We start from the raw sequence: 27,418 nt of genomic DNA on the forward strand, positions 1-27,418 counted from the left end.
CGATCGTTTTGCATGAAAAATTGAACGTTCTCGCATGAACATTAATTCACTCTAAAAATTGTTTATATCTCTTTCCGCAGTGAATAAACACGTTTTAAGCCCTCAAAGTGAGCATTTGGGTCCTTTTAAGTCACTTTTAACCATAAGCCAAATCTTGTGTTTTGGCTCCCTAGAAGCATGAAAATGACGATAATGATGCTCATTTTATCTCCAAAAGTGATGATCAACCTCTGAGAGTCAAAATTAGTTGAAAGATGAAAATTTTCAAAACGGACCATTTTGGTCATCTCAGAGCAATTTCATCAGGTCGCGGGTCATCGATCGTTTTGCATGAAAAATTAAACGTTCTCGCATGGACAATAATTTACTCTAAATGTTGTTTATATCTCTTCCCGCAGTGAATAAACACGTTTTAAGCCCTCGAAGTGAGCATTTGGGTCCTTTTAAGTCACTTTTAACCATAAGCCAAATCTTGAGTTTTGGCTCCCTAGAAGCATGAAAATGACGATAACGATGCTCATTTTATCTCCAAAAGTGATGATCCACCTCTGAGAGTCAAAATTAGTTGAAAGATGAACTTTTTCAAAACGGAACATTTTGGTCATCTCAGAGTCATTTCATCAGGTCGCGGGTCATCGATCGTTTTGCATGAAAAATTGAACGTTCTCGCATGAACATTAATTCACTCTAAATATTGTTTATATCTCTTTCCGCAGTGAATAAACACGTTTTAAGCCCTCAAAGTGAGCATTTGGGTCCTTTTAAGTCACTTTTAACCATAAGCCAAATCTTGAGTTTTGGCTCCCTAGAAGCATGAAAATGACGATAACGATGCTCATTTTATCTCCAAAAGTGATGATCAACCTCTGAGAGTCAAAATTAGTTGAAAGACGAAAAATTTCAAAACGGACCATTTTGGTCATCTCAGAGCAATTTCATCAGGTCGCGGGTCATCGATCGTTTTGCATGAAAAATTAAACGTTCTCGCATGAACAATAATTTACTCTAAATGTTGTTTATATCTCTTCCTGCAGTGAATTAACACGTTTTAAGCCCTCGAAGTGAGCATTTGGGTCCTTTTAAGTCACTTTTAACCATAAGCAAAATCTTGAGTTTTGGCTCCCTAGAAGCATGAAAATGACGATAACGATGCTCATTTTATCTCCAAAAGTGATGATCCACCTCTGAGAGTCAAAATTAGTTGAAAGATGAACATTTTCAAAACGGACCATTTTGGTAATCTCAGAGTCATTTCATCAGGTCGCGGGTCATCGATCGTTTTGCATGAAAAATTGAACGTTCTCGCATGAACATTAATTCACTCTAACTATTGTTTATATCTCTTCCCGCAGTGAATAAACACGTTTTAAGCCCTCGAAGTGAGCATTTGGGTCCTTTTAAGTAACTTTTAACCATAAGCCAAATCTTGAGTTTTGGCTCCCTAGAAGCATGAAAATGACGATAACGATGCTCATTTTATCTCCAAAAGTGATGATCCACCTCTGAGAGTCAAAATTAGTTGAAAGATGAAAATTTTCAAAACGGAACATTTTGGTAATCTCAGAGTCATTTCATCAGGTCGCGGGTCATCGATCGTTTTGCATGAAAAATTGAACGTTCTCGCATGAACATTAATTCACTCTAACTATTGTTTATATCTCTTCCCGCAGTGAATAAACACGTTTTAAGCCCTCGAAGTGAGCATTTGGGTCCTTTTAAGTCACTTTTAACCATAAGCCAAATCTTGAGTTTTGGCTCCCTAGAAGCATGAAAATGACGATAACGATGCTCATTTTATCTCCAAAAGTGATGATCCACCTCTGAGAGTCAAAATTAGTTGAAAGATGAAAATTTTCAAAACTGAACATTTTGGTAATCTCAGAGTCATTTCATCAGGTCGCGGGTCATCGATCGTTTTGCATGAAAAATTGAACGTTCTCGCATGAACATTAATTCACTCTAACTATTGTTTATATCTCTTCCCGCAGTGAATAAACACGTTTTAAGCCCTCAAAGTGAGCATTTGGGTCCTTTTAAGTCACTTTTAACCATAAGCCAAATCTTGAGTTTTGGCTCCCTAGAAGCATGAAAATGACGATAACGATGCTCATTTTATCTCCAAAAGTGATGATCCACCTCTGAGAGTCAAAATTAGTTGAAAGATGAACTTTTTCAAAACGGAACATTTTGGTCATCTCAGAGTCATTTCATCAGGTCGCGGGTCATCGATCGTTTTGCATGAAAAATTGAACGTTCTCGCATGAACATTAATTCACTCTAAAAATTGTTTATATCTCTTTCCGCAGTGAATAAACACGTTTTAAGCCCTCAAAGTGAGCATTTGGGTCCTTTTAAGTCACTTTTAACCATAAGCCAAATCTTGTGTTTTGGCTCCCTAGAAGCATGAAAATGACGATAATGATGCTCATTTTATCTCCAAAAGTGATGATCAACCTCTGAGAGTCAAAATTAGTTGAAAGATGAAAATTTTCAAAACGGACCATTTTGGTCATCTCAGAGCAATTTCATCAGGTCGCGGGTCATCGATCGTTTTGCATGAAAAATTAAACGTTCTCGCATGGACAATAATTTACTCTAAATGTTGTTTATATCTCTTCCCGCAGTGAATAAACACGTTTTAAGCCCTCGAAGTGAGCATTTGGGTCCTTTTAAGTCACTTTTAACCATAAGCCAAATCTTGAGTTTTGGCTCCCTAGAAGCATGAAAATGACGATAACGATGCTCATTTTATCTCCAAAAGTGATGATCCACCTCTGAGAGTCAAAATTAGTTGAAAGATGAACTTTTTCAAAACGGAACATTTTGGTCATCTCAGAGTCATTTCATCAGGTCGCGGGTCATCGATCGTTTTGCATGAAAAATTGAACGTTCTCGCATGAACATTAATTCACTCTAAATATTGTTTATATCTCTTTCCGCAGTGAATAAACACGTTTTAAGCCCTCAAAGTGAGCATTTGGGTCCTTTTAAGTCACTTTTAACCATAAGCCAAATCTTGAGTTTTGGCTCCCTAGAAGCATGAAAATGACGATAACGATGCTCATTTTATCTCCAAAAGTGATGATCAACCTCTGAGAGTCAAAATTAGTTGAAAGACGAAAAATTTCAAAACGGACCATTTTGGTCATCTCAGAGCAATTTCATCAGGTCGCGGGTCATCGATCGTTTTGCATGAAAAATTAAACGTTCTCGCATGAACAATAATTTACTCTAAATGTTGTTTATATCTCTTCCTGCAGTGAATTAACACGTTTTAAGCCCTCGAAGTGAGCATTTGGGTCCTTTTAAGTCACTTTTAACCATAAGCCAAATCTTGAGTTTTGGCTCCCTAGAAGCATGAAAATGACGATAACGATGCTCATTTTATCTCCAAAAGTGATGATCCACCTCTGAGAGTCAAAATTAGTTGAAAGATGAAAATTTTCAAAACTGAACATTTTGGTAATCTCAGAGTCATTTCATCAGGTCGCGGGTCATCGATCGTTTTGCATGAAAAATTGAACGTTCTCGCATGAACATTAATTCACTCTAACTATTGTTTATATCTCTTCCCGCAGTGAATAAACACGTTTTAAGCCCTCAAAGTGAGCATTTGGGTCCTTTTAAGTCACTTTTAACCATAAGCCAAATCTTGAGTTTTGGCTCCCTAGAAGCATGAAAATGACGATAACGATGCTCATTTTATCTCCAAAAGTGATGATCCACCTCTGAGAGTCAAAATTAGTTGAAAGATGAACTTTTTCAAAACGGAACATTTTGGTCATCTCAGAGTCATTTCATCAGGTCGCGGGTCATCGATCGTTTTGCATGAAAAATTGAACGTTCTCGCATGAACATTAATTCACTCTAAAAATTGTTTATATCTCTTTCCGCAGTGAATAAACACGTTTTAAGCCCTCAAAGTGAGCATTTGGGTCCTTTTAAGTCACTTTTAACCATAAGCCAAATCTTGTGTTTTGGCTCCCTAGAAGCATGAAAATGACGATAATGATGCTCATTTTATCTCCAAAAGTGATGATCAACCTCTGAGAGTCAAAATTAGTTGAAAGATGAAAATTTTCAAAACGGACCATTTTGGTCATCTCAGAGCAATTTCATCAGGTCGCGGGTCATCGATCGTTTTGCATGAAAAATTAAACGTTCTCGCATGAACAATAATTTACTCTAAATGTTGTTTATATCTCTTCCTGCAGTGAATTAACACGTTTTAAGCCCTCGAAGTGAGCATTTGGGTCCTTTTAAGTCACTTTTAACCATAAGCAAAATCTTGAGTTTTGGCTCCCTAGAAGCATGAAAATGACGATAACGATGCTCATTTTATCTCCAAAAGTGATGATCCACCTCTGAGAGTCAAAATTAGTTGAAAGATGAACATTTTCAAAACGGACCATTTTGGTAATCTCAGAGTCATTTCATCAGGTCGCGGGTCATCGATCGTTTTGCATGAAAAATTGAACGTTCTCGCATGAACATTAATTCACTCTAACTATTGTTTATATCTCTTCCCGCAGTGAATAAACACGTTTTAAGCCCTCGAAGTGAGCATTTGGGTCCTTTTAAGTAACTTTTAACCATAAGCCAAATCTTGAGTTTTGGCTCCCTAGAAGCATGAAAATGACGATAACGATGCTCATTTTATCTCCAAAAGTGATGATCCACCTCTGAGAGTCAAAATTAGTTGAAAGATGAAAATTTTCAAAACGGAACATTTTGGTAATCTCAGAGTCATTTCATCAGGTCGCGGGTCATCGATCGTTTTGCATGAAAAATTGAACGTTCTCGCATGAACATTAATTCACTCTAACTATTGTTTATATCTCTTCCCGCAGTGAATAAACACGTTTTAAGCCCTCGAAGTGAGCATTTGGGTCCTTTTAAGTCACTTTTAACCATAAGCCAAATCTTGAGTTTTGGCTCCCTAGAAGCATGAAAATGACGATAACAATGCTCATTTTATCTCCAAAAGTGATGATCCACCTCTGAGAGTCAAAATTAGTTGAAAGATGAACTTTCTCAAAACGGAACATTTTGGTCATCTCAGAGTCATTTCATCAGGTCGCGGGTCATCGATCGTTTTGCATGAAAAATTGAACGTTCTCGCATGAACATTAATTCACTCTAAATATTGTTTATATCTCTTTCCGCAGTGAATAAACACGTTTTAAGCCCTCAAAGTGAGCATTTGGGTCCTTTTAAGTCACTTTTAACCATAAGCCAAATCTTGTGTTTTGGCTCCCTAGAAGCATGAAAATGACGATAATGATGCTCATTTTATCTCCAAAAGTGATGATCAACCTCTGAGAGTCAAAATTAGTTGAAAGATGAAAATTTTCAAAACGGACCATTTTGGTCATCTCAGAGCAATTTCATCAGGTCGCGGGTCATCGATCGTTTTGCATGAAAAATTAAACGTTCTCGCATGAACAATAATTTACTCTAAATGTTGTTTATATCTCTTCCCGCAGTGAATAAACACGTTTTAAGCCCTCGAAGTGAGCATTTGGGTCCTTTTAAGTCACTTTTAACCATAAGCCAAATCTTGAGTTTTGGCTCCCTAGAAGCATGAAAATGACGATAACGATGCTCATTTTATCTCCAAAAGTGATGATCAACCTCTGAGAGTCAAAATTATTTGAAAGATGAAAATTTTCAAAACTGACCATTTTGGTCATCTCAGAGCAATTTCATCAGGTCGCGGGTCATCGATCGTTTTGCATGAAAAATTAAACGTTCTCGCATGAACAATAATTTACTCTAAATGTTGTTTATATCTCTTCCCGCAGTGAATAAACACGTTTTAAGCCCTCGAAGTGAGCATTTGGGTCCTTTTAAGTCACTTTTAACCATAAGCCAAATCTTGAGTTTTGGCTCCCTAGAAGCATGAAAATGACGATAACGATGCTCATTTTATCTCCAAAAGTGATGATCAACCTCTGAGAGTCAAAATTATTTGAAAGATGAAAATTTTCAAAACGGACCATTTTGGTCATCTCAGAGTAATTTCATCAGGTCGCGGGTCATCGATCGTTTTGCATGAAAAATTGAACGTTCTCGCATGAACAATAATTTACTCTAAATGTTGTTTATATCTCTTCCCGCAGTGAATAAACACGTTTTAAGCCCTCCAAGAGAGCATTTGTGTCCTTTTAAGTCACTTTTAACCATAAGCCAAATCTTGAGTTTTGGCTCCCTAGAAGCATGAAAATGACGATAACGATGCTCATTTTATCTCCAAAAGTGATGATCCACCTCTGAGAGTCAAAATTAGTTGAAAGATGAACTTTTTCAAAACGGAACATTTTGGTCATCTCAGAGTCATTTCATCAGGTCGCGGGTCATCGATCGTTTTGCATGAAAAATTGAACGTTCTCGCATGAACATTAATTCACTCTAAATATTGTTTATATCTCTTTCCGCAGTGAATAAACACGTTTTAAGCCCTCAAAGTGAGCATTTGGGTCCTTTTAAGTCACTTTTAACCATAAGCCAAATCTTGAGTTTTGGCTCCCTAGAAGCATGAAAATGACGATAACGATGCTCATTTTATCTCCAAAAGTGATGATCAACCTCTGAGAGTCAAAATTAGTTGAAAGACGAAAAATTTCAAAACGGACCATTTTGGTCATCTCAGAGCAATTTCATCAGGTCGCGGGTCATCGATCGTTTTGCATGAAAAATTAAACGTTCTCGCATGAACAATAATTTACTCTAAATGTTGTTTATATCTCTTCCTGCAGTGAATTAACACGTTTTAAGCCCTCAAAGTGAGCATTTGGGTCCTTTTAAGTCACTTTTAACCATAAGCAAAATCTTGAGTTTTGGCTCCCTAGAAGCATGAAAATGACGATAACGATGCTCATTTTATCTCCAAAAGTGATGATCCACCTCTGAGAGTCAAAATTAGTTGAAAGATGAACATTTTCAAAACGGACCATTTTGGTCATCTCAGAGCAATTTCATCAGGTCGCGGGTCATCGATTGTTTTGCATGAAAAATTGAACGTTCTCGCATGAACATTAATTCACTCTAACTATTGTCTATATCTCTTCCGGCAGTGAATAAACACGTTTTAAGCCCTCGAAGTGAGCATTTTGGGCCTTTTAAGTCACTTTTAACCATGAGCCAAATCTTGAGTTTTGGCTCCCTAGAAGCATGAAAATGACGATAACGATGCTCATTTTATCTCCAAAAGTGATGATCAACCTCTGAGAGTCAAAATTAGTTGAAAGATGAACATTTTCAAAACGTAACATTTTGGTCATCTCAGAGCAATTTCATCAGGTCGCGGGTCATCGATCGTTTTGAATGAAAAATTGAACGTTCACGCATGAACAATAATTTACTCTAAATGTTGTTTATATCTCTTCCCGCAGTGAATAAACACGCTTTAAGCCCTCGAAGTGAGCATTTGGGTCCTTTTAAGTCACTTTTAACCATAAGCCAAATCTTGAGTTTTGGCTCCCTAGAAGCATGAAAATGACGATAACGATGCTCATTTTATCTCCAAAAGTGATGATCCACCTCTGAGAGTCAAAATTAGTTGAAAGATGAAAATTTTCAAAACGGAACATTTTGGTAATCTCAGAGTCATTTCATCAGGTCGCGGGTCATCGATCGTTTTGCATGAAAAATTGAACGTTCTCGCATGAACATTAATTCACTCTAACTATTGTTTATATCTCTTCCCGCAGTGAATAAACACGTTTTAAGCCCTCGAAGTGAGCATTTGGGTCCTTTTAAGTAACTTTTAACCATAAGCCAAATCTTGAGTTTTGGCTCCCTAGAAGCATGAAAATGACGATAACGATGCTCATTTTATCTCCAAAAGTGATGATCCACCTCTGAGAGTCAAAATTAGTTGAAAGATGAACTTTTTCAAAACGGAACATTTTGGTCATCTCAGAGTCATTTCATCAGGTCGCGGGTCATCGATCGTTTTGCATGAAAAATTGAACGTTCTCGCACGAACAATAATTTACTCTAAATGTTGTTTATATCTCTTCGTGCAGTGAATAAACACGTTTTAAGCCCTCGAAGTGAGCATTTGGGTCCTTTTAAGTCACTTTTAACCATAAGCCAAATCTTGAGTTTTGGCTCCCTAGAAGCATGAAAATGACTATAACGATGCTCATTTTATCTCCAAAAGTGATGATCCACCTCTGAGAGTCAAAATTAGTTGAAAGATGAACTTTTTCAAAACGGACCATTTTGGTCTTCTGAGAGCAATTTCATCAGGTCGCGGGTCATCGATCGTATTGCATGAAAAATTGAACGTTCTCGCATGAACAATAATTTACTCTAAATGTTGTTTATATCTCTTCCCGCAGTGAATAAACACGCTTTAAGCCCTCGAAGTGAGCATTTGGGTCCTTTTAAGTCACTTTTAACCATAAGCCAAATCTTGAGTTTTGGCTCCCTAGAAGCATGAAAATGACGATAACGATGCTAATTTTATCTCCAAAAGTGATGATCCACCTCTGAGAGTCAAAATTAGTTGAAAGATGAAAATTTTCAAAACGGAACATTTTGGTAATCTCAGAGTCATTTCATCAGGTCGCGGGTCATCGATCGTTTTGCATGAAAAATTGAACGTTCTCGCATGAACAATAATTTCTCTAAATGTTGTTTATATCTCTTCGTGCAGTGAATAAACACGTTTTAAGCCCTCGAAGTGAGCATTTGGGTCCTTTTAAGTCACTTTTAACCATAAGCCAAATCTTGAGTTTTGGCTCCCTAGAAGCATGAAAATGACTATAACGATGCTCATTTTATCTCCAAAAGTGATGATCCACCTCTGAGAGTCAAAATTAGTTGAAAGATGAACTTTTTCAAAACGGACCATTTTGGTCATCTCAGAGCAATTTCATCAGGTCGCGGGTCATCGATCGTTTTGCATGAAAAATTGAACGTTCTCGCATGAACATTAATTCACTCTAAATATTGTTTATATCTCTTTCCGCAGTGAATAAACACGCTTTAAGCCCTCGAAGTGAGCATTTGGGTCCTTTTAAGTCACTTTTAACCATAAGCCAAATCTTGAGTTTTGGCTCCCTAGAAGCATGAAAATGACGATAACGGTGCTCATTTTATCTCCAAAAGTGATGATCCACCTCTGAGAGTCAAAATTAGTTGAAAGATCAAAATTTTCAAAACGGAACATTTTGGTCATCTCAGAGTCATTTCATCAGGTCGCGGGTCATCGATCGTTTTGCATGAAAAATTGAACGTTCTCGCATGAACATTAATTCACTCTAAATATTGTTTATATCTCTTTCCGCAGTGAATAAACACGTTTTAAGCCCTCAAAGTGAGCATTTGGGTCCTTTTAAGTCACTTTTAACCATAAGCCAAATCTTGAGTTTTGGCTCCCTAGAAGCATGAAAATGACGATAACGATGCTCATTTTATCTCCAAAAGTGATGATCCACCTCTGAGAGTCAAAATTAGTTGAAAGATGAACTTTTTCAAAACGGACCATTTTGGTCATCTCAGAGCAATTTCATCAGGTCGCGGGTCATCGATCGTTTTGCATGAAAAATTGAACGTTCTCGCATGAACATTAATTCACTCTAAATATTGTTTATATCTCTTTCCGCAGTGAATAAACACGTTTTAAGCCCTCAAAGTGAGCATTTGGGTCCTTTTAAGTCACTTTTAACCATAAGCCAAATCTTGAGTTTTGGCTCCCTAGAAGCATGAAAATGACGATAACGATGCTCATTTTATCTCCAATAGTGATGATCCACCTCTGAGAGTCAAAATTAGTTGAAAGATGAACATTTTCAAAACGGACCATTTTGGTCATCTCAGAGCAATTTCATCAGGTCGCGGGTCATCGATTGTTTTGCATGAAAAATTGAACGTTCTCGCATGAACATTAATTCACTCTAACTATTGTTTATATCTCTTCCGGCAGTGAATAAACATGTTTTATGCCCTCGAAGTGAGCATTTTGGGCCTTTTAAGTCACTTTTAACCATGAGCCAAATCTTGAGTTTTGGCTCCCTAGAAGCATGAAAATGACGATAACGATGCTCATTTTATCTCCAAAAGTGATGATCAACCTCTGAGAGTCAAAATTAGTTGAAAGATGAACATTTTCAAAACGTACCATTTTGGTCATTTCAGAGTAATTTCATCAGGTCGCGGGTCATCGATTGTTTTGCATGAAAAATTGAACGTTCTCGCATGAACAATAATTTACTCTAAATGTTGTTTATATCTCTTCCCGCAGTGAATAAACACGTTTTAAGCCCTCCAAGTGAGCATTTGTGTCCTTTTAAGTCACTTTTAACCATAAGCCAAATCTTGAGTTTTGGCTCCCTAGAAGCATGAAAATGACGATAACGATGCTCATTTTATCTCCAAAAGTGATGATCCACCTCTGAGAGTCAAAATTAGTTGAAAGATGAAAATTTTCAAAACGGAACATTTTGGTAATCTCAGAGTCATTTCATCAGGTCGTGGGTCATCGATCGTTTTGCATGAAAAATTGAACGTTCTCGCATGAACATTAATTCACTCTAACTTTGTTTATATCTCTTCCCGCAGTGAATAAACACGTTTTAAGCCCTCGAAGTGAGCATTTGGGTCCTTTTAAGTCACTTTTAACCATAAGCCAAATCTTGAGTTTTGGCTCCCTAGAAGCATGAAAATGACGATAACGATGCTCATTTTATCTCCAAAAGTGATGATCAACCTCTGAGAGTCAAAATTATTTGAAAGATGAAAATTTTCAAAACGGACCATTTTGGTCATCTCAGAGTAATTACATCAGGTCGCGGGTCATCGATCGTTTTGCATGAAAAATTGAACGTTCTCGCATGAACAATAATTTACTCTAAATGTTGTTTATATCTCTTCCCGCAGTGAATAAACACGTTTTAAGCCCTCCAAGTGAGCATTTGTGTCCTTTTAAGTCACTTTTAACCATAAGCCAAATCTTGAGTTTTGGCTCCCTAGAAGCATGAAAATGACGATAACGATGCTCATTTTATCTCCAAAAGTGATGATCCACCTCTGAGAGTCAAAATTAGTTGAAAGATGAAAATTTTCAAAACTGAACATTTTGGTAATCTCAGAGTCATTTCATCAGGTCGCGGGTCATCGATCGTTTTGCATGAAAAATTGAACGTTCTCGCATTAACATTAATTCACTCTAACTATTGTTTATATCTCTTCCCGCAGTGAATAAACACGTTTTAAGCCCTCAAAGTGAGCATTTGGGTCCTTTTAAGTCACTTTTAACCATAAGCCAAATCTTGAGTTTTGGCTCCCTAGAAGCATGAAAATGACGATAACGATGCTCATTTTATCTCCAAAAGTGATGATCCACCTCTGAGAGTCAAAATTAGTTGAAAGATGAACTTTTTCAAAACGGAACATTTTGGTCATCTCAGAGTCATTTCATCAGGTCGCGGGTCATCGATCGTTTTGCATGAAAAATTGAACGTTCTCGCATGAACATTAATTCACTCTAAAAATTGTTTATATCTCTTTCCGCAGTGAATAAACACGTTTTAAGCCCTCAAAGTGAGCATTTGGGTCCTTTTAAGTCACTTTTAACCATAAGCCAAATCTTGTGTTTTGGCTCCCTAGAAGCATGAAAATGACGATAATGATGCTCATTTTATCTCCAAAAGTGATGATCAACCTCTGAGAGTCAAAATTAGTTGAAAGATGAAAATTTTCAAAACGGACCATTTTGGTCATCTCAGAGCAATTTCATCAGGTCGCGGGTCATCGATCGTTTTGCATGAAAAATTAAACGTTCTCGCATGGACAATAATTTACTCTAAATGTTGTTTATATCTCTTCCCGCAGTGAATAAACACGTTTTAAGCCCTCGAAGTGAGCATTTGGGTCCTTTTAAGTCACTTTTAACCATAAGCCAAATCTTGAGTTTTGGCTCCCTAGAAGCATGAAAATGACGATAACGATGCTCATTTTATCTCCAAAAGTGATGATCCACCTCTGAGAGTCAAAATTAGTTGAAAGATGAACTTTTTCAAAACGGAACATTTTGGTCATCTCAGAGTCATTTCATCAGGTCGCGGGTCATCGATCGTTTTGCATGAAAAATTGAACGTTCTCGCATGAACATTAATTCACTCTAAATATTGTTTATATCTCTTTCCGCAGTGAATAAACACGTTTTAAGCCCTCAAAGTGAGCATTTGGGTCCTTTTAAGTCACTTTTAACCATAAGCCAAATCTTGAGTTTTGGCTCCCTAGAAGCATGAAAATGACTATAACGATGCTCATTTTATCTCCAAAAGTGATGATCAACCTCTGAGAGTCAAAATTAGTTGAAAGACGAAAAATTTCAAAACGGACCATTTTGGTCATCTCAGAGCAATTTCATCAGGTCGCGGGTCATCGATCGTTTTGCATGAAAAATTAAACGTTCTCGCATGAACAATAATTTACTCTAAATGTTGTTTATATCTCTTCCTGCAGTGAATTAACACGTTTTAAGCCCTCGAAGTGAGCATTTGGGTCCTTTTAAGTCACTTTTAACCATAAGCCAAATCTTGAGTTTTGGCTCCCTAGAAGCATGAAAATGACTATAACGATGCTCATTTTATCTCCAAAAGTGATGATCCACCTCTGAGAGTCAAAATTAGTTGAAAGATGAACTTTTTCAAAACGGACCATTTTGGTCATCTCAGAGCAATTTCATCAGGTCGCGGGTCATCGATCGTTTTGCATGAAAAATTGAACGTTCTCGCATGAACATTAATTCACTCTAAATATTGTTTATATCTCTTTCCGCAGTGAATAAACACGTTTTAAGCCCTCAAAGTGAGCATTTGGGTCCTTTTAAGTCACTTTTAACCATAAGCAAAATCTTGAGTTTTGGCTCCCTAGAAGCATGAAAATGACGATAACGATGCTCATTTTATCTCCAAAAGTGATGATCCACCTCTGAGAGTCAAAATTAGTTGAAAGATGAACATTTTCAAAACGGACCATTTTGGTCATCTCAGAGCAATTTCATCAGGTCGCGGGTCATCGATTGTTTTGCATGAAAAATTGAACGTTCTCGCATGAACATTAATTCACTCTAACTATTGTTTATATCTCTTCCGGCAGTGAATAAACACGTTTTAAGCCCTCGAAGTGAGCATTTTGGGCCTTTTAAGTCACTTTTAACCATGAGCCAAATCTTGAGTTTTGGCTCCCTAGAAGCATGAAAATGACGATAACGATGCTCATTTTATCTCCAAAAGTGATGATCAACCTCTGAGAGTCAAAATTAGTTGAAAGATGAACATTTTCAAAACGTAACATTTTGGTCATCTCAGAGCAATTTCATCAGGTCGCGGGTCATCGATCGTTTTGAATGAAAAATTGAACGTTCACGCATGAACAATAATTTACTCTAAATGTTGTTTATATCTCTTCCCGCAGTGAATAAACACGCTTTAAGCCCTCGAAGTGAGCATTTGGGTCCTTTTAAGTCACTTTTAACCATAAGCCAAATCTTGAGTTTTGGCTCCCTAGAAGCATGAAAATGACGATAACGATGCTCATTTTATCTCCAAAAGTGATGATCCACCTCTGAGAGTCAAAATTAGTTGAAAGATGAAAATTTTCAAAACGGAACATTTTGGTAATCTCAGAGTCATTTCATCAGGTCGCGGGTCATCGATCGTTTTGCATGAAAAATTGAACGTTCTCGCATGAACATTAATTCACTCTAACTATTGTTTATATCTCTTCCCGCAGTAAATAAACACGTTTTAAGCCCTCGAAGTGAGCATTTGGGTCCTTTTAAGTCACTTTTAACCATAAGCCAAATCTTGAGTTTTGGCTCCCTAGAAGCATGAAAATGACTATAACGATGCTCATTTTATCTCCAAAAGTGATGATCCACCTCTGAGAGTCAAAATTAGTTGAAAGATGAACTTTTTCAAAACGGACCATTTTGGTCATCTGAGAGCAATTTCATCAGGTTTCGGGTCATCGATCGTTTTGCATGAAAAATTGAACGTTCTCGCATGAACAATAATTTCTCTAAATGTTGTTTATATCTCTTCGTGCAGTGAATAAACACGTTTTAAGCCCTCGAAGTGAGCATTTGGGTCCTTTTAAGTCACTTTTAACCATAAGCCAAATCTTGAGTTTTGGCTCCCTAGAAGCATGAAAATGACTATAACGATGCTCATTTTATCTCCAAAAGTGATGATCCACCTCTGAGAGTCAAAATTAGTTGAAAGATGAACTTTTTCAAAACGGACCATTTTGGTCATCTCAGAGCAATTTCATCAGGTCGCGGGTCATCGATCGTTTTGCATGAAAAATTGAACGTTCTCGCATGAACATTAATTCACTCTAAATATTGTTTATATCTCTTTCCGCAGTGAATAAACACGCTTTAAGCCCTCGAAGTGAGCATTTGGGTCCTTTTAAGTCACTTTTAACCATAAGCCAAATCTTGAGTTTTGGCTCCCTAGAAGCATGAAAATGACGATAACGGTGCTCATTTTATCTCCAAAAGTGATGATCCACCTCTGAGAGTCAAAATTAGTTGAAAGATCAAAATTTTCAAAACGGAACATTTTGGTCATCTCAGAGTCATTTCATCAGGTCGCGGGTCATCGATCGTTTTGCATGAAAAATTGAACGTTCTCGCATGAACATTAATTCACTCTAAATATTGTTTATATCTCTTTCCGCAGTGAATAAACACGTTTTAAGCCCTCAAAGTGAGCATTTGGGTCCTTTTAAGTCACTTTTAACCATAAGCCAAATCTTGAGTTTTGGCTCCCTAGAAGCATGAAAATGACGATAACGATGCTCATTTTATCTCCAAAAGTGATGATCCACCTCTGAGAGTCAAAATTAGTTGAAAGATGAACTTTTTCAAAACGGACCATTTTGGTCATCTCAGAGCAATTTCATCAGGTCGCGGGTCATCGATCGTTTTGCATGAAAAATTGAACGTTCTCGCATGAACATTAATTCACTCTAAATATTGTTTATATCTCTTTCCGCAGTGAATAAACACGTTTTAAGCCCTCAAAGTGAGCATTTGGGTCCTTTTAAGTCACTTTTAACCATAAGCCAAATCTTGAGTTTTGGCTCCCTAGAAGCATGAAAATGACGATAACGATGCTCATTTTATCTCCAATAGTGATGATCCACCTCTGAGAGTCAAAATTAGTTGAAAGATGAACATTTTCAAAACGGACCATTTTGGTCATCTCAGAGCAATTTCATCAGGTCGCGGGTCATCGATTGTTTTGCATGAAAAATTGAACGTTCTCGCATGAACATTAATTCACTCTAACTATTGTTTATATCTCTTCCGGCAGTGAATAAACATGTTTTATGCCCTCGAAGTGAGCATTTTGGGCCTTTTAAGTCACTTTTAACCATGAGCCAAATCTTGAGTTTTGGCTCCCTAGAAGCATGAAAATGACGATAACGATGCTCATTTTATCTCCAAAAGTGATGATCAACCTCTGAGAGTCAAAATTAGTTGAAAGATGAACATTTTCAAAACGTACCATTTTGGTCATTTCAGAGTAATTTCATCAGGTCGCGGGTCATCGATTGTTTTGCATGAAAAATTGAACGTTCTCGCATGAACAATAATTTACTCTAAATGTTGTTTATATCTCTTCCCGCAGTAAATAAACACGTTTTAAGCCCTCCAAGTGAGCATTTGTGTCCTTTTAAGTCACTTTTAACCATAAGCCAAATCTTGAGTTTTGGCTCCCTAGAAGCATGAAAATGACGATAACGATGCTCATTTTATCTCCAAAAGTGATGATCCACCTCTGAGAGTCAAAATTAGTTGAAAGATGAAAATTTTCAAAACGGAACATTTTGGTAATCTCAGAGTCATTTCATCAGGTCGTGGGTCATCGATCGTTTTGCATGAAAAATTGAACGTTCTCGCATGAACATTAATTCACTCTAACTTTGTTTATATCTCTTCCCGCAGTGAATAAACACGTTTTAAGCCCTCGAAGTGAGCATTTGGGTCCTTTTAAGTCACTTTTAACCATAAGCCAAATCTTGAGTTTTGGCTCCCTAGAAGCATGAAAATGACGATAACGATGCTCATTTTATCTCCAAAAGTGATGATCAACCTCTGAGAGTCAAAATTATTTGAAAGATGAAAATTTTCAAAACGGACCATTTTGGTCATCTCAGAGTAATTACATCAGGTCGCGGGTCATCGATCGTTTTGCATGAAAAATTGAACGTTCTCGCATGAACAATAATTTACTCTAAATGTTGTTTATATCTCTTCCCGCAGTGAATAAACACGTTTTAAGCCCTCCAAGTGAGCATTTGTGTCCTTTTAAGTCACTTTTAACCATAAGCCAAATCTTGAGTTTTGGCTCCCTAGAAGCATGAAAATGACGATAACGATGCTCATTTTATCTCCAAAAGTGATGATCCACCTCTGAGAGTCAAAATTAGTTGAAAGATGAAAATTTTCAAAACTGAACATTTTGGTAATCTCAGAGTCATTTCATCAGGTCGCGGGTCATCGATCGTTTTGCATGAAAAATTGAACGTTCTCGCATGAACATTAATTCACTCTAACTATTGTTTATATCTCTTCCCGCAGTGAATAAACACGTTTTAAGCCCTCAAAGTGAGCATTTGGGTCCTTTTAAGTCACTTTTAACCATAAGCCAAATCTTGAGTTTTGGCTCCCTAGAAGCATGAAAATGACGATAACGATGCTCATTTTATCTCCAAAAGTGATGATCCACCTCTGAGAGTCAAAATTAGTTGAAAGATGAACTTTTTCAAAACGGAACATTTTGGTCATCTCAGAGTCATTTCATCAGGTCGCGGGTCATCGATCGTTTTGCATGAAAAATTGAACGTTCTCGCATGAACATTAATTCACTCTAAAAATTGTTTATATCTCTTTCCGCAGTGAATAAACACGTTTTAAGCCCTCAAAGTGAGCATTTGGGTCCTTTTAAGTCACTTTTAACCATAAGCCAAATCTTGTGTTTTGGCTCCCTAGAAGCATGAAAATGACGATAATGATGCTCATTTTATCTCCAAAAGTGATGATCAACCTCTGAGAGTCAAAATTAGTTGAAAGATGAAAATTTTCAAAACGGACCATTTTGGTCATCTCAGAGCAATTTCATCAGGTCGCGGGTCATCGATCGTTTTGCATGAAAAATTAAACGTTCTCGCATGGACAATAATTTACTCTAAATGTTGTTTATATCTCTTCCCGCAGTGAATAAACACGTTTTAAGCCCTCGAAGTGAGCATTTGGGTCCTTTTAAGTCACTTTTAACCATAAGCCAAATCTTGAGTTTTGGCTCCCTAGAAGCATGAAAATGACGATAACGATGCTCATTTTATCTCCAAAAGTGATGATCCACCTCTGAGAGTCAAAATTAGTTGAAAGATGAACTTTTTCAAAACGGAACATTTTGGTCATCTCAGAGTCATTTCATCAGGTCGCGGGTCATCGATCGTTTTGCATGAAAAATTGAACGTTCTCGCATGAACATTAATTCACTCTAAATATTGTTTATATCTCTTTCCGCAGTGAATAAACACGTTTTAAGCCCTCAAAGTGAGCATTTGGGTCCTTTTAAGTCACTTTTAACCATAAGCCAAATCTTGAGTTTTGGCTCCCTAGAAGCATGAAAATGACTATAACGATGCTCATTTTATCTCCAAAAGTGATGATCAACCTCTGAGAGTCAAAATTAGTTGAAAGACGAAAAATTTCAAAACGGACCATTTTGGTCATCTCAGAGCAATTTCATCAGGTCGCGGGTCATCGATCGTTTTGCATGAAAAATTAAACGTTCTCGCATGAACAATAATTTACTCTAAATGTTGTTTATATCTCTTCCTGCAGTGAATTAACACGTTTTAAGCCCTCGAAGTGAGCATTTGGGTCCTTTTAAGTCACTTTTAACCATAAGCCAAATCTTGAGTTTTGGCTCCCTAGAAGCATGAAAATGACTATAACGATGCTCATTTTATCTCCAAAAGTGATGATCCACCTCTGAGAGTCAAAATTAGTTGAAAGATGAACTTTTTCAAAACGGACCATTTTGGTCATCTCAGAGCAATTTCATCAGGTCGCGGGTCATCGATCGTTTTGCATGAAAAATTGAACGTTCTCGCATGAACATTAATTCACTCTAAATATTGTTTATATCTCTTTCCGCAGTGAATAAACACGTTTTAAGCCCTCAAAGTGAGCATTTGGGTCCTTTTAAGTCACTTTTAACCATAAGCAAAATCTTGAGTTTTGGCTCCCTAGAAGCATGAAAATGACGATAACGATGCTCATTTTATCTCCAAAAGTGATGATCCACCTCTGAGAGTCAAAATTAGTTGAAAGATGAACATTTTCAAAACGGACCATTTTGGTCATCTCAGAGCAATTTCATCAGGTCGCGGGTCATCGATTGTTTTGCATGAAAAATTGAACGTTCTCGCATGAACATTAATTCACTCTAACTATTGTTTATATCTCTTCCGGCAGTGAATAAACACGTTTTAAGCCCTCGAAGTGAGCATTTTGGGCCTTTTAAGTCACTTTTAACCATGAGCCAAATCTTGAGTTTTGGCTCCCTAGAAGCATGAAAATGACGATAACGATGCTCATTTTATCTCCAAAAGTGATGATCAACCTCTGAGAGTCAAAATTAGTTGAAAGATGAACATTTTCAAAACGTAACATTTTGGTCATCTCAGAGCAATTTCATCAGGTCGCGGGTCATCGATCGTTTTGAATGAAAAATTGAACGTTCACGCATGAACAATAATTTACTCTAAATGTTGTTTATATCTCTTCCCGCAGTGAATAAACACGCTTTAAGCCCTCGAAGTGAGCATTTGGGTCCTTTTAAGTCACTTTTAACCATAAGCCAAATCTTGAGTTTTGGCTCCCTAGAAGCATGAAAATGACGATAACGATGCTCATTTTATCTCCAAAAGTGATGATCCACCTCTGAGAGTCAAAATTAGTTGAAAGATGAAAATTTTCAAAACGGAACATTTTGGTAATCTCAGAGTCATTTCATCAGGTCGCGGGTCATCGATCGTTTTGCATGAAAAATTGAACGTTCTCGCATGAACATTAATTCACTCTAACTATTGTTTATATCTCTTCCCGCAGTGAATAAACACGTTTTAAGCCCTCGAAGTGAGCATTTGGGTCCTTTTAAGTAACTTTTAACCATAAGCCAAATCTTGAGTTTTGGCTCCCTAGAAGCATGAAAATGACGATAACGATGCTCATTTTATCTCCAAAAGTGATGATCCACCTCTGAGAGTCAAAATTAGTTGAAAGATGAACTTTTTCAAAACGGAACATTTTGGTCATCTCAGAGTCATTTCATCAGGTCGCGGGTCATCGATCGTTTTGCATGAAAAATTGAACGTTCTCGCACGAACAATAATTTACTCTAAATGTTGTTTATATCTCTTCGTGCAGTGAATAAACAAGTTTTAAGCCCTCGAAGTGAGCATTTGGGTCCTTTTAAGTCACTTTTAACCATAAGCCAAATCTTGAGTTTTGGCTCCCTAGAAGCATGAAAATGACTATAACGATGCTCATTTTATCTCCAAAAGTGATGATCCACCTCTGAGAGTCAAAATTAGTTGAAAGATGAACTTTTTCAAAACGGACCATTTTGGTCATCTGAGAGCAATTTCATCAGGTCGCGGGTCATCGATCGTTTTGCATGAAAAATTGAACATTCTCGCATGAACAATAATTTACTCTAAATGTTGTTTATATCTCTTCGTGCAGTGAATAAACACGTTTTAAGCCCTCGAAGTGAGCATTTGGGTCCTTTTAAGTCACTTTTAACCATAAGCCAAATCTTGAGTTTTAGCTCCCTAGAAGCATGAAAATGACTATAACGATGCTCATTTTATCTCCAAAAGTGATGATCCACCTCTGAGAGTCAAAATTAGTTGAAAGATGAACTTTTTCAAAACGGACCATTTTGGTCATCTCAGAGCAATTTCATCAGGTCGCGGGTCATCGATCGTTTTGCATGAAAAATTGAACGTTCTCGCATGAACATTAATTCACTCTAAATATTGTTTATATCTCTTTCCGCAGTGAATAAACACGCTTTAAGCCCTCGAAGTGAGCATTTGGGTCCTTTTAAGTCACTTTTAACCATAAGCCAAATCTTGAGTTTTGGCTCCCTAGAAGCATGAAAATGACGATAACGGTGCTCATTTTATCTCCAAAAGTGATGATCCACCTCTGAGAGTCAAAATTAGTTGAAAGATGAACTTTTTCAAAACGGACCATTTTGGTCATCTCAGAGCAATTTCATCAGGTCGCGGGTCATCGATCGTTTTGCATGAAAAATTGAACGTTCTCGCATGAACATTAATTCACTCTAAATATTGTTTATATCTCTTCCGGCAGTGAATAAACATGTTTTAAGCCCTCGAAGTGAGCATTTTGGGCCTTTTAAGTCACTTTTAACCATGAGCCAAATCTTGAGTTTTGGCTCCCTAGAAGCATGAAAATGACGATAACGATGCTCATTTTATCTCCAAAAGTGATGATCAACCTCTGAGAGTCAAAATTAGTTGAAAGATGAACATTTTCAAAACGTACCATTTTGGTCATTTCAGAGTAATTTCATCAGGTCGCGGGTCATCGATTGTTTTGCATGAAAAATTGAACGTTCTCGCATGAACAATAATTTACTCTAAATGTTGTTTATATCTCTTCCCGCAGTGAATAAACACGTTTTAAGCCCTCCAAGTGAGCATTTGTGTCCTTTTAAGTCACTTTTAACCATAAGCCAAATCTTGAGTTTTGGCTCCCTAGAAGCATGAAAATGACGATAACGATGCTCATTTTATCTCCAAAAGTGATGATCCACCTCTGAGAGTCAAAATTAGTTGAAAGATGAAAATTTTCAAAACGGAACATTTTGGTAATCTCAGAGTCATTTCATCAGGTCGTGGGTCATCGATCGTTTTGCATGAAAAATTGAACGTTCTCGCATGAACATTAATTCACTCTAACTTTGTTTATATCTCTTCCCGCAGTGAATAAACACGTTTTAAGCCCTCGAAGTGAGCATTTGGGTCCTTTTAAGTCACTTTTAACCATAAGCCAAATCTTGTGTTTTGGCTCCCTAGAAGCATGAAAATGACGATAATGATGCTCATTTTATCTCCAAAAGTGATGATCAACCTCTGAGAGTCAAAATTAGTTGAAAGATGAAAATTTTCAAAACGGACCATTTTGGTCATCTCAGAGCAATTTCATCAGGTCGCGGGTCATCGATCGTTTTGCATGAAAAATTAAACGTTCTCGCATGAACAATAATTTACTCTAAATGTTGTTTATATCTCTTCCCGCAGTGAATAAACACGTTTTAAGCCCTCGAAGTGAGAATTTGGGTCCTTTTAAGTCACTTTTAACCATAAGCCAAATCTTGAGTTTTGGCTCCCTAGAAGCATGAAAATGACGATAACGATGCTCATTTTATCTCCAAAAGTGATGATCAACCTCTGAGAGTCAAAATTATTTGAAAGATGAAAATTTTCAAAACGGACCATTTTGGTCATCTCAGAGTAATTTCATCAGGTCGCGGGTCATCGATCGTTTTGCATGAAAAATTGAACGTTCTCGCATGAACAATAATTTACTCTAAATGTTGTTTATATCTCTTCCCGCAGTGAATAAACACGTTTTAAGCCCTCCAAGTGAGCATTTGTGTCCTTTTAAGTCACTTTTAACCATAAGCCAAATCTTGAGTTTTGGCTCCCTAGAAGCATGAAAATGACGATAACGATGCTCATTTTATCTCCAAAAGTGATGATCCACCTCTGAGAGTCAAAATTAGTTGAAAGATGAAAATTTTAAAAACTGAACATTTTGGTAATCTCAGAGTCATTTCATCAGGTCGCGGGTCATCGATCGTTTTGCATGAAAAATTGAACGTTCTCGCATGAACATTAATTCACTCTAACTATTGTTTATATCTCTTCCCGCAGTGAATAAACACGTTTTAAGCCCTCAAAGTGAGCATTTGGGTCCTTTTAAGTCACTTTTAACCATAAGCCAAATCTTGAGTTTTGGCTCCCTAGAAGCATGAAAATGACGATAACGATGCTCATTTTATCTCCAAAAGTGATGATCCACCTCTGAGAGTCAAAATTAGTTGAAAGATGAACTTTTTCAAAACGGAACATTTTGGTCATCTCAGAGTCATTTCATCAGGTCGCGGGTCATCGATCGTTTTGCATGAAAAATTGAACGTTCTCGCATGAACATTAATTCACTCTAAAAATTGTTTATATCTCTTTCCGCAGTGAATAAACACGTTTTAAGCCCTCAAAGTGAGCATTTGGGTCCTTTTAAGTCACTTTTAACCATAAGCCAAATCTTGTGTTTTGGCTCCCTAGAAGCATGAAAATGACGATAATGATGCTCATTTTATCTCCAAAAGTGATGATCAACCTCTGAGAGTCAAAATTAGTTGAAAGATGAAAATTTTCAAAACGGACCATTTTGGTCATCTCAGAGCAATTTCATCAGGTCGCGGGTCATCGATCGTTTTGCATGAAAAATTAAACGTTCTCGCATGGACAATAATTTACTCTAAATGTTGTTTATATCTCTTCCCGCAGTGAATAAACACGTTTTAAGCCCTCGAAGTGAGCATTTGGGTCCTTTTAAGTCACTTTTAACCATAAGCCAAATCTTGAGTTTTGGCTCCCTAGAAGCATGAAAATGACGATAACGATGCTCATTTTATCTCCAAAAGTGATGATCCACCTCTGAGAGTCAAAATTAGTTGAAAGATGAACTTTTTCAAAACGGAACATTTTGGTCATCTCAGAGTCATTTCATCAGGTCGCGGGTCATCGATCGTTTTGCATGAAAAATTGAACGTTCTCGCATGAACATTAATTCACTCTAAATATTGTTTATATCTCTTTCCGCAGTGAATAAGCTCGTTTTAAGCCCTCAAAGTGAGCATTTGGGTCCTTTTAAGTCACTTTTAACCATAAGCCAAATCTTGAGTTTTGGCTCCCTAGAAGCATGAAAATGACGATAACGATGCTCATTTTATCTCCAAAAGTGATGATCAACCTCTGAGAGTCAAAATTAGTTGAAAGATGAAAAATTTCAAAACGGACCATTTTGGTCATCTCAGAGCAATTTCATCAGGTCGCGGGTCATCGATCGTTTTGCATGAAAAATTGAACGTTCTCGCATGAACAATAATTTACTCTAAATGTTGTTTATATCTCTTCCTGCAGTGAATTAACACGTTTTAAGCCCTCGAAGTGAGCATTTGGGTCCTTTTAAGTCACTTTTAACCATAAGCCAAATCTTGAGTTTTGGCTCCCTAGAAGCATGAAAATGACTATAACGATGCTCATTTTATCTCCAAAAGTGATGATCCACCTCTGAGAGTCAAAATTAGTTGAAAGATGAACTTTTTCAAAACGGACCATTTTGGTCATCTCAGAGCAATTTCATCAGGTCGCGGGTCATCGATCGTTTTGCATGAAAAATTGAACGTTCTCGCATGAACATTAATTCACTCTACATATTGTTTATATCTCTTTCCGCAGTGAATAAACACGTTTTAAGCCCTCAAAGTGAGCATTTGGGTCCTTTTAAGTCACTTTTAACCATAAGCCAAATCTTGAGTTTTGGCTCCCTAGAAGCATGAAAATGACGATAACGATGCTCATTTTATCTCCAAAAGTGATGATCCACCTCTGAGAGTCAAAATTAGTTGAAAGATGAACATTTTCAAAACGGACCATTTTGGTCATCTCAGAGCAATTTCATCAGGTCGCGGGTCATCGATTGTTTTGCATGAAAAATTGAACGTTCTCGCATGAACATTAATTCACTCTAACTATTGTTTATATCTCTTCCGGCAGTGAATAAACACGTTTTAAGCCCTCGAAGTGAGCATTTTGGGCCTTTTAAGTCACTTTTAACCATGAGACAAATCTTGAGTTTTGGCTCCCTAGAAGCATGAAAATGACGATAACGATGCTCATTTTATCTCCAAAAGTGATGATCAACCTCTGAGAGTCAAAATTAGTTGAAAGATGAACATTTTCAAAACGTAACATTTTGGTCCTCTCAGAGCAATTTCATCAGGTCGCGGGTCATCGATCGTTTTGAATGAAAAATTGAACGTTCTCGCATGAACAATAATTTACTCTAAATGTTGTTTATATCTCTTCCCGCAGTGAATAAACACGCTTTAAGCCCTCGAAGTGAGCATTTGGGTCCTTTTAAGTCACTTTTAACCATAAGCCAAATCTTGAGTTTTGGCTCCCTAGAAGCATGAAAATGACGATAACGATGCTCATTTTATCTCCAAAAGTGATGATCCACCTCTGAGAGTCAAAATTAGTTGAAAGATGAAAATTTTCAAAACTGAACATTTTGGTAATCTCAGAGTCATTTCATCAGGTCGCGGGTCATCGATCGTTTTGCATGAAAAATTGAACGTTCTCGCATGAACAATAAGTTACTCTAAATGTTGTTTATATCTCTTCCCGCAGTGAATAAACACGTTTTAAGCCCTCCAAGTGAGCATTTGTGTCCTTTTAAGTCACTTTTAACCATAAGCCAAATCTTGAGTTTTGGCTCCCTAGAAGCATGAAAATGACGATAACGATGCTCATTTTATCTCCAAAAGTGATGATCCACCTCTGAGAGTCAAAATTAGTTGAAAGATGAAAATTTTCAAAACTGAACATTTTGGTAATCTCAGAGTCATTTCATCAGGTCGCGGGTCATCGATCGTTTTGCATGAAAAATTGAACGTTCTCGCATGAACATTAATTCACTCTAACTATTGTTTATATCTCTTCCCGCAGTGAATAAACACGTTTTAAGCCCTCAAAGTGAGCATTTGGGTCCTTTTAAGTCACTTTTAACCATAAGCCAAATCTTGAGTTTTGGCTCCCTAGAAGCATGAAAATGACGATAACGATGCTCATTTTATCTCCAAAAGTGATGATCCACCTCTGAGAGTCAAAATTAGTTGAAAGATGAACTTTTTCAAAACGGAACATTTTGGTCATCTCAGAGTCATTTCATCAGGTCGCGGGTCATCGATCGTTTTGCATGAAAAATTGAACGTTCTCGCATGAACATTAATTCACTCTAAAAATTGTTTATATCTCTTTCCGCAGTGAATAAACACGTTTTAAGCCCTCAAAGTGAGCATTTGGGTCCTTTTAAGTCACTTTTAACCATAAGCCAAATCTTGTGTTTTGGCTCCCTAGAAGCATGAAAATGACGATAATGATGCTCATTTTATCTCCAAAAGTGATGATCAACCTCTGAGAGTCAAAATTAGTTGAAAGATGAAAATTTTCAAAACGGACCATTTTGGTCATCTCAGAGCAATTTCATCAGGTCGCGGGTCATCGATCGTTTTGCATGAAAAATTAAACGTTCTCGCATGGACAATAATTTACTCTAAATGTTGTTTATATCTCTTCCCGCAGTGAATAAACACGTTTTAAGCCCTCGAAGTGAGCATTTGGGTCCTTTTAAGTCACTTTTAACCATAAGCCAAATCTTGAGTTTTGGCTCCCTAGAAGCATGAAAATGACGATAACGATGCTCATTTTATCTCCAAAAGTGATGATCCACCTCTGAGAGTCAAAATTAGTTGAAAGATGAACTTTTTCAAAACGGAACATTTTGGTCATCTCAGAGTCATTTCATCAGGTCGCGGGTCATCGATCGTTTTGCATGAAAAATTGAACGTTCTCGCATGAACATTAATTCACTCTAAATATTGTTTATATCTCTTTCCGCAGTGAATAAACACGTTTTAAGCCCTCAAAGTGAGCATTTGGGTCCTTTTAAGTCACTTTTAACCATAAGCCAAATCTTGAGTTTTGGCTCCCTAGAAGCATGAAAATGACGATAACGATGCTCATTTTATCTCCAAAAGTGATGATCAACCTCTGAGAGTCAAAATTAGTTGAAAGACGAAAAATTTCAAAACGGACCATTTTGGTCATCTCAGAGCAATTTCATCAGGTCGCGGGTCATCGATCGTTTTGCATGAAAAATTAAACGTTCTCGCATGAACAATAATTTACTCTAAATGTTGTTTATATCTCTTCCTGCAGTGAATTAACACGTTTTAAGCCCTCGAAGTGAGCATTTGGGTCCTTTTAAGTCACTTTTAACCATAAGCCAAATCTTGAGTTTTGGCTCCCTAGAAGCATGAAAATGACTATAACGATGCTCATTTTATCTCCAAAAGTGATGATCCACCTCTGAGAGTCAAAATTAGTTGAAAGATGAACTTTTTCAAAACGGACCATTTTGGTCATCTCAGAGCAATTTCATCAGGTCGCGGGTCATCGATCGTTTTGCATGAAAAATTGAACGTTCTCGCATGAACATTAATTCACTCTAAATATTGTTTATATCTCTTTCCGCAGTGAATAAACACGTTTTAAGCCCTCAAAGTGAGCATTTGGGTCCTTTTAAGTCACTTTTAACCATAAGCAAAATCTTGAGTTTTGGCTCCCTAGAAGCATGAAAATGACGATAACGATGCTCATTTTATCTCCAAAAGTGATGATCCACCTCTGAGAGTCAAAATTAGTTGAAAGATGAACATTTTCAAAACGGACCATTTTGGTCATCTCAGAGCAATTTCATCAGGTCGCGGGTCATCGATTGTTTTGCATGAAAAATTGAACGTTCTCGCATGAACATTAATTCACTCTAACTATTGTTTATATCTCTTCCGGCAGTGAATAAACACGTTTTAAGCCCTCGAAGTGAGCATTTTGGGCCTTTTAAGTCACTTTTAACCATGAGCCAAATCTTGAGTTTTGGCTCCCTAGAAGCATGAAAATGACGATAACGATGCTCATTTTATCTCCAAAAGTGATGATCAACCTCTGAGAGTCAAAATTAGTTGAAAGATGAACATTTTCAAAACGTAACATTTTGGTCATCTCAGAGCAATTTCATCAGGTCGCGGGTCATCGATCGTTTTGAATGAAAAATTGAACGTTCACGCATGAACAATAATTTACTCTAAATGTTGTTTATATCTCTTCCCGCAGTGAATAAACACGCTTTAAGCCCTCGAAGTGAGCATTTGGGTCCTTTTAAGTCACTTTTAACCATAAGCCAAATCTTGAGTTTTGGCTCCCTAGAAGCATGAAAATGACGATAACGATGCTCATTTTATCTCCAAAAGTGATGATCCACCTCTGAGAGTCAAAATTAGTTGAAAGATGAAAATTTTCAAAACGGAACATTTTGGTAATCTCAGAGTCATTTCATCAGGTCGCGGGTCATCGATCGTTTTGCATGAAAAATTGAACGTTCTCGCATGAACATTAATTTACTCTAAATGTTGTTTATATCTCTTCG

The sequence above is a fragment of the Lissotriton helveticus genome, chromosome 8, assembly GCF_964261635.1.
Source record: "Lissotriton helveticus chromosome 8, aLisHel1.1, whole genome shotgun sequence".
NCBI classification, from domain to species: Eukaryota; Metazoa; Chordata; class Amphibia; order Caudata; family Salamandridae; genus Lissotriton; species Lissotriton helveticus.